Here is a 13,400-nt window from a genome sequence, read left to right as displayed (position 1 = left end):
GCACGCAAGGAAGTGCGTCCGGGCAAAAAAAACGATTCGCCCCCTGACTGCTGGGACCTACCAGCTACATCTTCGCAGGCAAGGAAGTGCCTGACAGTCGGGACCCACCTGGTCGAAGCATACGTAGCATTGTCATTCTGGTCGCGAACGTGTACGTACATATATACTGGTGGATGTAGAGGCGCGCACGTGTCGTAGTAGAGGCGCGTACGTGTCATAGTAGAGGCGCGCACGTAGCATGTACACGTACGTACAGCGGCCAGGGTGCAAGAAAGAAAATACGGCCACGTATGTGTACATACGGGCGGGGTCTCGAACGCCTACTCGCGCATACGTATGGCCAGGGCTCGTGTACATGGCTGGGTCGGAACGGAGAAACAGCGTCGTCGTCGTGTTCATGGGGAGGAAACGGAATGCGTCGTGTTCATGGGGAGGCAACGGAATGCGTCGTGTTCATCGGGAGGCAACGGAACGCGTGGAGCCAACTGGCTGGGTCGGAACGGAATGCGTGGTCGTGTTCATCGGGAGGGCTTGGACGGAACAGGCGATGGAAACGAGGCCTGGCGTACCGCACAACAGAGGAAATGGACCTCCTACGTTCGGAACGGGGTCCTGTTGATCGGGAGGGGTGTGGCGTACCGCAAAACGGAGGAAACGGACCTCCTACGGTCGAAACAGGGGTCCTGTTGATCGGGAGGGGTGTGGCGTACCGCAAAACGGACAAAACGGACCTCCTACAGTCGAAACGGGGGTCCTGTTGATCGGGAGGGGTGTAGCGTACCGCAAAACGGATGAAACGGGCCTCCTACGGTCAAAACGGGGGTCCTGTTCATCGGGAGGGGTGTGGCGTACCGCAAAACGGGACTCCACGGGATATTGTTCATCTCCACCGTCGACCTCCTCCAGCCTCCACGGGCTACCGTCGACCTCCTCCAGCCTCCACGGGCTCCTGTTTATCAAGCCTCCACCGCGCGCTACTCCACCGGCTACTGTTCAACCACCCCTCCACGGGCACCCCTCCACCGTCTACTGTTCATCCAGCCCTCCACACCACGGGGTCCTGTTCAACCACCCCTCCACGGGCACCCCTCCACCGTCTACTGTTCATCTAGCCCGCCACACCACGGGGTCCTATTCAACCACCCCTCCACGGGCACCCCTCCACCGTCTACTGTTCATCCAGCCCTCCACCACACCATGGGGTCCTATTCATCCAGAGGCAACGCCACCGCTCACTGTTCATCCAACCCCCCCCCCCCCCCCGCAACGCTCACTGTTCATCCCAGAGGCAGCATCGATCGGCTTCAGTTAGCAGCAGTAGCGAAGGAATCGCTCGATCGGGTTCAGTTAACAGCCATCGATCGATCGCTTGGGTTCAGTAACGCGTAGCCTGCAGTGCAATCGCTCGGGTTCAGTTAGAGCCCAACGCCTCGCTCGGGTTCAGTTAGAGCCAACACCTCGCACACATGCGCGTACGTGTACGAGAGGAATGCGCATCGCTCGGCCCCTGACCTCCCACCGTAACCGTGAACTCCCCGAAATTTTCCTCGCCCTCGCTTCTACCGCGGTTTTTTCCGTCATGGACGGCCCAAAGAATGTCATGCAGCTGCGTCTCCGGCCCGCCCAGGATGAAAAGCCCATTTTCTGTCATGATTTTTTGTCATAGAAGTAGGAGCCCACCACATCTATGATGATACCGGGTTTTGTCACAATTATCGTCATAGAAGTGTCATATGTATGACAGAAAAAAATTCGTTCGGCCCAAAATGTCACGGATGTGTCTTTTTTTTGTAGTGATGATGCCCTCATGTCCGAATTTTATTTTATCGATACCTCTATCTCTAAACATGTGGACATATTTATCGTTATTGGCTTCCGCTTGAGGACAAGCGAGGTCTAAGCTTGGGGGAGTTGATACGTCCATTTTGCATCATGCTTTTATATCAATATTTATTGCATTATGGGCTGTTATTACACATTATGTCACAATACTTATGCCTATTCTCTCTTATTTTACAAGGTTTACATGAAGAGGGAGAATGCCGGCAGCTGGAATTCTGGGCTAGAAAAGGAGCAAATATTAGAGACCTATTCTGCACAGCTCCAAAAGTCCTGAAACTTCACGGAAGTCATTTTTGGAATTAATAAAAAATACTGAGCGAATAAAGTACCAGAGGGGGCCCACACCCTGGCCATGAGGGTGGGGGCGCGCCCCCTGCCTCGTGGGCCCCCTGGCAGGCCTCCGGTGCCCATCTTCTGCTATATGAAGTCTTTCGTCCGAGAAAAATCAGAAGCAAGCTTTCGGGAAGAAACTCCGCCGCCACGAGGCGGAACCTTGGCGAAACCAATCTAGGGCTCCAACAGAGCTGTTCTGTCGGGGAAACTTCCCTCCGGGAGGGGGAAATCATCGCCATCGTCATCACCAATGATCCTCTCATAGGGAGGGGGTCAATCTCCATCAACATCTTCACCAGCACCATCTTCTCTCAAACCCTAGTTCATCTCTTGTATCCAATCTTTGTCCCAAAGCCTCAGATTGGTACCTGTGGGTTGCTAGTAGTGTTGATTACTCCTTGTAGTTGATGCTAGTTGGTTTTATTTGGTGGAAGATCATATGTTCAGATCCTATATGCATATTAATATCCCTCTAATTGTGGACATGAATATGATTTTTGAGTAGTTACGTTTGTTCCTGAGGACATGGGAGAAGTCTTGCTATAAGTAGTCATGTGAATTTGGTATTCGTTCGATATTTTGATGAGATGTATGTTGTCTCTCCTCTAGTGGTGTTATGTGAACGTCGACTACATGACACTTCACCATTATTTGGGCCTACAGGAAGGCATTGGGAAGTAATAAGTAGATGATGGGTTGCTAGAGTGACAGAAGCTTAAACCCTAGTTTATGAGTTGCTTCGCAAGGGGCTGATTTGTATCCATATGTTTCATGCTATGCTTAGGTTTACCTTAATACTTCTTCTGTAGTTGCAGATGCTTGCAATAGGGGTTAATCATAAGTGGGATGCTTGTCCAAGAAAGGATAGCACCCAAGCACCGGTCCACCCACATACCAAATTATCAAAGTGACGAACGTGAATCATATGAGCGTGATGAAAACTAGCTTGACGATAATTCCCATGTGTCCTCGGGAGCACTTTTTTCTATATAAGAGTTTGTCCAGGCTTGTCCTTTGCTACAAAAAGGATTGGGCCACCTTTCTGCACTTTATATACTTTTGTCACTTGTTACCCATTACAAATTACCTTATCACAAAACTATCTGTTACCGATAATTTCAGTGCTTGCAGAGAATACCTTGCTGAAAACCGCTTATCATTTCCTTCTGCTCCTCATTGGGTTCGACACTCTTACTTATCGAAAGGACTATGATAGATCCCCTATACTTGTGGGTCATCAGCGCGCGCAGTGTCCTCGTGTCCTCTTTGGTGCTAAAGGGGCAAGCGCAGGCGAGGAGTCCTGAGGCATCAGGCAAAGGTTTCCATATCGATGCAACGAGACCAAGACTAGCAGGATGGCAGGACGGAGGTCACCGTGGAGCCCAAGACGGCGTCACCACCAGAGCCTTTGGCAGGCGAAGACCACCTTTAGTCAGGATAGCTTGTACTAGTTGTCTCCCTTCGAATTTGGCCGTTGTTGGCTCCCTTCCCGCTCAATATTTGGGGAGAGGACCAGGGCCTCTATAAATAGGACTACCACCACCATAGGGATCATGGGACCGGGGACTGGATCCATTCCATCTTCGCACTCACCAAGCACAAGAACACCTCACCTCAGGAGGCTTTTCTTCCCTTCTACTGTTCATCCTCAGCCCAAGAGGCAATCCACTGCACCACACTGGAGTAGGGTATTACACCACAACGGTGGCCCGAACCAGTATAAATCTCGTGTCTCTTGTGTTGCGGATTCGTTGAGCTAGGCCTTGATATCACAGTGAGGCTGAGGGCGTGATTAGGTATGGGGAGATCTTCACGCGCACCCCAGTGTTCGAACCTCAATGGTTTTGCCGGAACCCGAAATCCGACAGATAATAGTGGCAAGCGCAAACAACTCGATGGAGGGTCAGATTTTGTGGCCAACACCAATGCTCATTATAAGAATCAATGTCGTAAGGGTAAGCCGCAATTTGGAGGGCCAAAATTTAATCTTGAGGCAATGCTCAATTATCCTTGCCCAAAGCATAGTCTGCCTGGTCAGCCGTCAACTCATGCATGGAAGGATTGTTTCATAATGCGAGAGTACCGGAATTATAATCCAGGTCACGACAATAATAATGGGCCGCCAGGCGGGCCAGGCTCCGGTTCTCAAGGGGCTGGCTTTGGTGGCGGCGGCTCCAACTCCGGTTTTCAAGGTCAAGGCCACCAGGGAGGTTATAATCAACAATATGGTCAGGGGAACCAGCAACAAAGTAATAAGTCCAGTTATCAAAGTAATCCAAGGCAGCTCAATGGTGGCCAATATCATGTCTTCACCACGAGTCTATGCAAAAGGGATCAGAAGGTTCATAAGCATACTGTTAACACAGTTGAGCCATAGTGCCTCAGTATTTACGATGGTCACATGGAGCCGTGAGGATCACCTGCCCCGAATTGAGAACCCGAGTCATCTGGCTTTGGTGGTAGCCCCTCATGTTGGGGGTTACAAATTCACTAAGGTACTTATGGATGGTGGCAGCAGTATCAACATTTTGTATTATCACACCTTTCGCCGGATGAATTTAACTGATAAGGATCTTAAGCCATCCTCCACAGTTTTTCATGGAGTGGAGCCTGGTAAGTTGGCATATCCTATTGGAAAGATTGCCCTGGAAGTCGCCTTTGGCGCTGACTATGATTACAGGGAAGAAACGTTATGGTTCGAGGTGGTCAAAATCAGGAGTCCGTATCACGCTCTGTTTGGGTGGCCGGCTTATGCAAAATTTATGGCTCGACCTTGTTATGTATACTTGCAGCTGAAGATGCCAGGGCGTAAAGGTGTGATGACGATCCATGGTGATCGGATAATCGCCTTGGAATGCGAAGAAGGAGACGCGGCTTATGCAGAGTCGGCTTGTGCCTCTGAGGAGTTAAAGTTTTATAAAGATAATGTTGACCCGACTGATATGAACCCTCTGAAGAAGCCTAGCATTGAGCAAGAGACAATGTTGAAGTTTAAATCTGCTGATGATACCAAGCAGGTGGATTTTGTTCCTGACGACTCATCTCTGCAGTTTACAATAAGTGCCACTATGGATCCCAAATAGGAAAGCGCGCTCATCAAGTTCATCCATGAGAACTGGGACATTTTTGCATGGAAACCTTCTGACATGCCAGGTGTACCGAGAGAACTCACTGAGCACAGTCTTAATATAGATCCTAAGTTTGAGCTGGTTAAACAAGTTCTCCATCGTCTCAATGAAGAGCGAGTAAAGCTATTAGAGAAGAGATGGCCCGGCTCTTAGCAGCTGGTTTCATTGTGGAAGTTTTCACCCTGAGTGGTTGGCTAATCCCGTGCTGGTACTTAAGAAAAATGGCACGTGTCGTATGTGTATTGATTATACAGACCTTAACAAGGCGTGTCCAACGGATCCGTTCGCTCTCCCCTGTATCGACCAAATCATTGATGCAACGGCGGGTTGTGAGAGTTTGTGTTTCTTGGATGCATATTCTGGTTATCATCAGATCAAGATGGTAGTCAAAGACCAAGAGAAGACGTCGTTCATCACACCTTTTGGAGCTTTCTGCTATGTTTCTATGCCTTTTGGGCTTAAGAGTGCCCAGGCGACTTACCAGCGTTGTGTTCAAAATTGTCTTCACAATCAGATTGGGCGTAATGTGCATGCTTATGTGGATGATATTGTGGTCAAATATATGAAGAAGGAGACTCTTCTGGACGACTTAAAAAAACATTTGACAATCTCCGGGTCTACAAGATGATGCTTAACCCGACCAAATGTGTTTTTGGTGTGCCTGAAGGTAAACTGTTGGGTTTCCTAGTCTCAGAACGGGGCATTGGAGCTAACCCGGAGAAGATTAAGGCCATCACTTCACTATCTAAGCCGGCGTGTATCAATGACGTTCATCGTCTGGCGGGTCGTGTCGCGGCTTTAATCCGATTCATAACTCGCCTGTGCGAAAAGGCTCTGCCTTTATATCAGATGATGAAAAAGCTCTCAAGAAACAGTTGGCTGAGCCGCCGATCTTGGCTGCTCAATTGACAAAGAGCCTTTGCTCCTATACGTGGCGGCTAATAATAAAGCTGTCAGCGTAGCAGTTGTCGTGGAACGCAAGAAGACGGGTAAGGAGTACCCAGTCCAACAGTTGGCTTATTATATCAGTGAGGTTTTAACTGAGTCCAAGCAAAGATACCCACATTGGCAGAAGTTGGTATATGGGGTGTTCATGGCAAGTTGCAAGCTGAAGCACTATTTTCTTGGACATCCTATTACTGTGGTTAGCTCTGCCCCTTTGGGAGATATTATTCAAAACAGAGAGGCCACTGGTCGGGTTGCCAAGTGGGCAATTGAGCTTGGGCCTCACGGTTTGAAGTATGTGCCCAGGACAGCTACCAAATCTCAAGCTCTGGTGGATTTTATTAATGATTGGACAGAGTTGCAGAGCCTGAGGAGAAGCCTAATAACACATATTGGATAATTCATTTTGATGGCTCTAGACAACTAGAAGGCTAGGGGGATGGAGTTATATTGACTTCCCCACGAGGTGATAAATTTTGTTATGTTTTAAGGCTGATGTTTCCTTGTACTAACAACGCAGCTGAGTATGAAGCTTTGCTCCATGGGCTTCGTATGGCTAAGGAGATGAATTTGAGCCGAGTTAGGTGCATGGACGACTCAGATTTGGTGGCTCAACAAGTCTCAGGCAAGTGGGACTCTAAAGACCCGCTCATGGCGGCTTACCGTCAGGCGGTTGAAAATTTGCTGGTTATTTTAAAGGCTACCAGGTGGATCACATTGATCGGCGGAAAAATGAGGCAGCTGATGCATTATCCCGTCTCGGGTCTTAGCGTAAGCCGGTGCCCCCTAATGTCTTCCTTGACATCTTGCATACCCCGTCGGTTAAATTGCCATCTGAGGAGGATATTGCTATACCTGACCCAGAGGTCCCACTGGTGGCGGCTCTTCACATTATTCTGGATTGGATGTTGCCCTATCTGGCTTATATGAGCCGGGGCGAGTTACCTGAGGATGAAACTTTGGCACGACATATCACCAGGAGGTCTAAGTCTATGACTATCGTCAACGGCGAGTTACATCGACGCATTGTGAAAGGCGTGTTCCAACATTGTGTTTCTCCTGAGGAGAGCCATGAGATTTTAAGAGACATCCATGAAGGTGATTGTGGTCATCATGCTGGCTCTAAATCTTTAGTGGCTAAAGCTTTTCGTCATGGGTTTTATTGGTTGTCGGCTCACGCTGATGCAGATGATATCGTCAGTAAGGGTGATGGATGTCAGAAATTTTCTCGACGGGCTCATGTGCCGGCTCAAGAGTTGAGGATGATTCCAATTACTTGGCCGTTTGCAGTATGGGGGCTTGATATGGTCGGACCTTTCAAAAGGTCTAAGGATAAGAAAACCCACCTCTTGGTGGCGGTTGACAAATTTACCAAGTGGGTTGAAGCAGAGCCGGTCAGCAAGTGTGATGCGGCGACCGCAATTCAGTTTGTTTAAAAATTGATCTTCTGTTTTGGTTACCCTCATAGGATCATCACTGATAATGGCACTAATTTTTCTAAGGGTGCTATGAAGGAGTTCTGTCAACGAGAGCATGTTCGTCTTAATGTTTCTTTTGTGGCTCATCCGCAATCTAATGGTCAAGCTGAGAGAGCCAACCAAGAAGTTTTGGGAGGTATCAAGCCGCAGCTCATGGTTCCTTTGAAGCGAATGCCGAGTTGTCGGATTGAGGAGTTACCATCATTGCTCTGGAGCATCCATACCACCCCTACCATGTCAAAAAGATATACACCTTTCTTCATGGTCTATGGTGCAGAGGCGGTTCTTCCAAGTGATATCCGTCATGACTCGCCCCGCGTGGCGGCTTATGTCGAAGCGGATAATGAGATAGCACGTCAAAATGCACTTGATGATTTCGATGAGGAGCGTGACCTTGCGGCGGCTCGTTCAGCGATATACCAACAAGACTTGCGTTGCTATCATAGTCGCAGAGTTAAAACTCGAGCATTTCAGGAAGGTGACTTGGTACTCCGGCTGATTCAAGATCAGACTAATATGCATAAGTTATCACCTCCTTGGGAAGGGCCCTTTGTGATCAGTATAATAAATCCGGCATCCCTGAGTTACGGGGCCTCTGTCGTTTCATTTCTGAGTATCTGAGTCTTTATTGATTGATCATAAGGTCACTTGGGGGCTTCCAACCACTGGGTTTAGCTTTCATACCCTCTCGGCCGGCTTGAATGCCACTTTATAGGTTTTACCTGCCTGTTTGCAACTTGCTACTCCACCAGGTGACCCGCCAAACTATTAACAGTCAATCTTTTTTAAGACCCTGAACTTGTTAAGGCCAAAACGGTGGCTTGTGTCATGTGAGAGCCGGCTTACAGTGAGCGAGGTTCAATCAATCGCTGTTGTGGACTTGAAAGCAATCATGAGGCCTGTGAGCCAATGGTTGTTGCGGCCTTGAAAGCAAACATAAGGCATGTGAGCCAACGACTGTTGCGGCCTTGAAAGCAAACATGAGGCCTGTGAGCCAACGGCTATTGCAGCCTTGAAAGCAAACATGAGGCCTGTGAACCAACGGCTGTTGTGGCCTTGAAAGCAAATATGAGGCATGTGAGCCAATTTTTTTGGTCATGCCTTGAAAGCTGGCCAAGTGAATATTTGAGATTTGCGTATTTTCTTTTTTTGATTTTCAGATGCTTTTATACTCTCAAGTTTTGATTTTTCTGAATCCCCGAGTTGTGTGGCTCTGGGTTATGATTGACTATTTCAGGTTGTCACCCGCCCTGGTTTTTGACTTTAACTCGCAAGTATGTGGTGGCTCATGTTTGAGTATTTTGGGTTACCATCCGCCCTGGTTTTGGATGTTGAGTCGCTAGTTCGTTTTGGCTTGGAAAGCTAAGATGGTGTTTTTTAGTCATGAAAGGCTACTAATGTTGGGGTTGGCACCCACCTGGCTATTGAATTATTAGTCACCAGTACAAATGTCGCTTGGTCTTTTGCAGATGAACAAGGTCTTCAGGAGATAATAAGAGTCGTGGTGCGAATCATATGTTTGATTCAGGTCAACACACATCACAATTTTTTCTACCAAGCAGTTTTGATAAACATGCAGAGCCGCGTATAAGGACATAAGGATATTATGAAGTGGGAAGATATTATGAGCCGCCCCATTTCAAAGAGTAAGGCGAGTTATAATTGATTAAATTACAGCAGTTCTAATAGTGGACAGTTTAAGACGGCCAGAGGCTGGCGGGTTACAAGAGTATTCTGTAAGCCGCCCAAACAAGCTATGGCGGGTCAGCGGTTCATGAATCCAGAATTGTTAAAATTCTGCAAAGTGTTGGACAAACAGGTTTCAATGAATGCAGTTATATTTATGGATCTACATCAGTTCAAAAAGAAAATTTATTTCTGACCTAAAGTGTGGCAATGGATGAACTAGCAAGGCTGGGTGTGGATTTGTAAAAATAAAAGCTCATATGAGATGTGAGATAAGAAGTGAGACTGCTACCACACTATTTTGGCATGGTTTCCAAATTGAAATAATGGATCTAAATAACAGATGGATGAACTGGGTTGAAACTACGAAGAACTCCGAAGAACCCTATGAACATGATTAATCTAATGTGAATCTAGGTCAAGGAAAGAACTTTACTTGGATGCTTGACTGAAGAGCGGGGGTGCGCCGTCGTTATCTGGTCCGGTCAGGTTGATGCGCTGGAGAGGAACGGCGGCGGCGGAGTTCTGGTCGCGGTGGCATCGCGGGGAAGACAGAGAAGCAAGAGGGATGGGGGTAAAAATGAAAATGAACCCCCTCGTGCCTATTTATAAGGAAAAAGTGAAACAGTAATTGGTGAGCACAGAAATCGAGGAGGCATCATCGTTATCTTAACAGCGGAGGCGCCTCGATTCTCGGAATGGCTGATAAATACAAAGATCCGTCATGACGTCATGAGATTTTTTTTTTGAAATTAACGATGTGACATCACCTTTCGTCATGGCGGATTATGAAAATTTGTCAGGTTAAATGTCAAGCAGAATTTAAGAGATTCGCCAACCAAAGGATGAAGATTGACATGAACAGGTTCAAATCAATCTGGGGCCTAATGTTGGGGATATAACCCCGTTGTATGACCCGCCCAGGAGGGGTCGGGTCACACCGTTGGCGACTCATAAGTGAAGGCCCAGTAAGGCCTAAGAAGACAAGATGAGAAGACCGAAGGCGGCTTACAAGCAGGACTGTTGAAGGCCCACGACCCGGAGGCGACTCAAGACCCGAAGGTATGAGCCGACCGATGGTAGCTTGCCTAGCAAGGCAAGGCGACTTAGAGCCAGGGTCAGTTATGTTGTGTGACCTGACCTGGACTCCTGTAAGCCGCCGGGCCTCGACCTGTGTATATAAAGGCGAGACCCAGCAGCGGGTTAGGGACAGAAAATAATTAATCGAGAGCTAGGTTAAGCAATTCCACTCCCTTGTAATCAATACTCTAGCAAAATAACACAAAGCAGGAGTAGGCTTTTACCTCATTGGTGAGGGGCCATGGCCAAACCTGGGTAAACCCGTGTCTCTCGTCCCGCTCAACCCCTTCAAGTTAATCACCATGACCATGGCCTCGCACCCAAGTCCTTTCACAAGGGCATCTGCCGTGACAAAACCACGACAGAAATTAACTTTATTTTCTGTTTGGGAACCGCCTATAATGTGTCTGGCATGAAAGATGTTAGGAACTCTTGGTCATTTTGTTGACAGGAAGAGAATGCTTCCCAAAACAATTTTATCTCTCTATTTTAAAACTTGAGCTCTGGCACCTCTGCAAATCTCTGCTTCCCTCTGCGAAGGGCCTATCTATTTACTTTTATGCAATTTTTACTTTTATTGAGTCTCCATATTCTCTTATAAAGCACCAACTGGGGGGCACTATTGTTGAACTCATGCACTGGATATGATTAATGTTGAGTATGTTTCATGAATGGAGCATAATGGGCTAGGAATAACTTGCTTTAATATTGATATTTTCAAAGATATGATTGCTTGTTGGTATTGCTTGAGTATTTATGTTTTCATGTCAACAATATACTATTGCTTTGAATCATCCAACTCCAAATATCCATGACATAAAAGAAAAAGTATATGATGAGGGCAGCATTCCACATAAAAAATTCTGTTTTTATCATTTACCCACTCGAGGACGAGCAGGAATTAAGCTTGGGGATGCTTGATACGTCTCCAACGTATCTATAATTTTTTATTGTTCCATGATGTTATATTATCAATCTTGGATGTTTTATATACATTTACAAGCAATTATATCATTTTTAGGACTAACCTATTAACTTACTGCCCAGTGCCAGTTGCTATTTTCTGCATGTTTTTGGTTTTACAGAATATCCATATCAAATGAAGTCCAATTGCCACGACACTTTTTGGATATTTTTTCTGGCAATAAGAGACCGTGGAAGCTTCAGGAGATCACCAAAAGATGGGCCAGTGGCCCACGAGGCACCAGGGCGTGCCCAGAGGGGCGGGGGCTGGTGGCACGTGGGGCCCACGTGGCTCCGTTTACATTCTTCCTCTATAAATAATCTAAAATCGTGAAACCAACAGAGAGCAAGAAGAAATACTTTTTCCGCCGCTGGAAGTTCTAAAACCACGGAGGGGGAATCGATCACGGAGGGGCTCTACATCAACTTTGCTGCATCTCCGATGATGTGTGAGTAGTTTACCACAGACCTACGGGTCCATAGTTAGTAGCTAGATGGCTTCTTCTCTCTCTTTGATCTTCAATACAATGTTCTCCTTGATGTTCTTGCAGATCTATTCGATGTAATGACTTTTTGCGGTGTGTTTGTTGGGATCCAGTGAATTGTGAGTTTATGATCAGATCTATCCATGAATATTATTTGAGTTTTCTCTGAACTCTTTTATGAATGATTATTATACCATCGTATTTCTTCTCCGATTTATTAGTTTAGTTTGGCCAAGAAGATTGAATTTTCTTTCCATGGGAAGAGGTGCTTTGTATTGGGTTCGATCTTGCGGTGCCCAATCTCAGCGATAGAAAGAGACATCACACACATGTATCATTGCTATTAAGGATAAAAAGATGGTGCTTATTCATACGTGAGTTTATCTTGTCTACATCATGCCATCTTACTTCAGGCATTACTCCGTTTTCTCATGAACTTAATACAATAGATGCATGCTGGATAGCGATTGATGTGTGGAGTAATAGTAGTAGATACAAGCGGGAGTTGGTCTACTAATCTTGGACGTGATGCCTATATACATGATCATTGCCTTGGATATCGTCATAATTATTTGCTTTTCTATCAATTTCCCAACATTAATTGGTTTACCAACCGTATGCTATCTTCAAGAGAGAAGCCTCTAGTGAAAACTATGGCCCCGGGGTCTATTTCTATCATATTATTTTCAGATCGATTAAACCAAAAATACAAAAATACCTTCCCGCAATTTATGTACTCTTATTTTATTTGCATATACCTATCTATCTATTTATCAAATCTCATACAATTTAATCTTGCACGTAACCTTCGAGGGATTGACAACCCCTCTCCTCCTCGGGGAAATCCCAATGCAGTTCACAAGTAGCAATGGCATGACAAAATTATACAAAAGAGGGAATTCAATGTAGGTGATCAAGTCTTGCTATACAATTCTTGTTTAATTTTTTTGCAGGAAAGCTTCTCTTCAAATGGGAAGGACCTTACGTTATCGAAGAAATTATCGCTCCGGTGCTATAAAGATCAACAACACCGAAGGAACCAACCCGAGGGTGGTGAATGGACAAAGAATTAAGCATTATATGTCAGGCACACATATAAATATTGATACTAATATTATTCATTCCATAACACCGAAGGAATACATAAAGGAAACTTTCCGGAAAGCTCGAGAACCCTGAAAAAGGAATAGGTATGTGATACGGTAAGTAAACCGACTCCAAAAGTTCCATAAAAGCAATTTTACACCATTTTGGAATATTTAAAAAATTAGGAAAATAATAGGTAGTCCGGGAAGTGCACGAGCAGGCGACAAGCCTGGGGGCGCACCCTACCCCCCTAGGCGCGCCTCCCGAGCTTGTGGTGCCCTTGTGCGCCACCCGAACTCCATTTTTCCCAAATTACTTGTTTTGCATGGTAAAAATTCATTATATAAACTCCGGGAGGTTTTGACCACCGTATC

Source organism: Aegilops tauschii, chromosome 4 (assembly GCF_002575655.3).
Source record: "Aegilops tauschii subsp. strangulata cultivar AL8/78 chromosome 4, Aet v6.0, whole genome shotgun sequence".
Classification (NCBI taxonomy): domain Eukaryota; kingdom Viridiplantae; phylum Streptophyta; class Magnoliopsida; order Poales; family Poaceae; genus Aegilops; species Aegilops tauschii.
Note: the sequence above shows the minus strand (reverse complement) of the source record.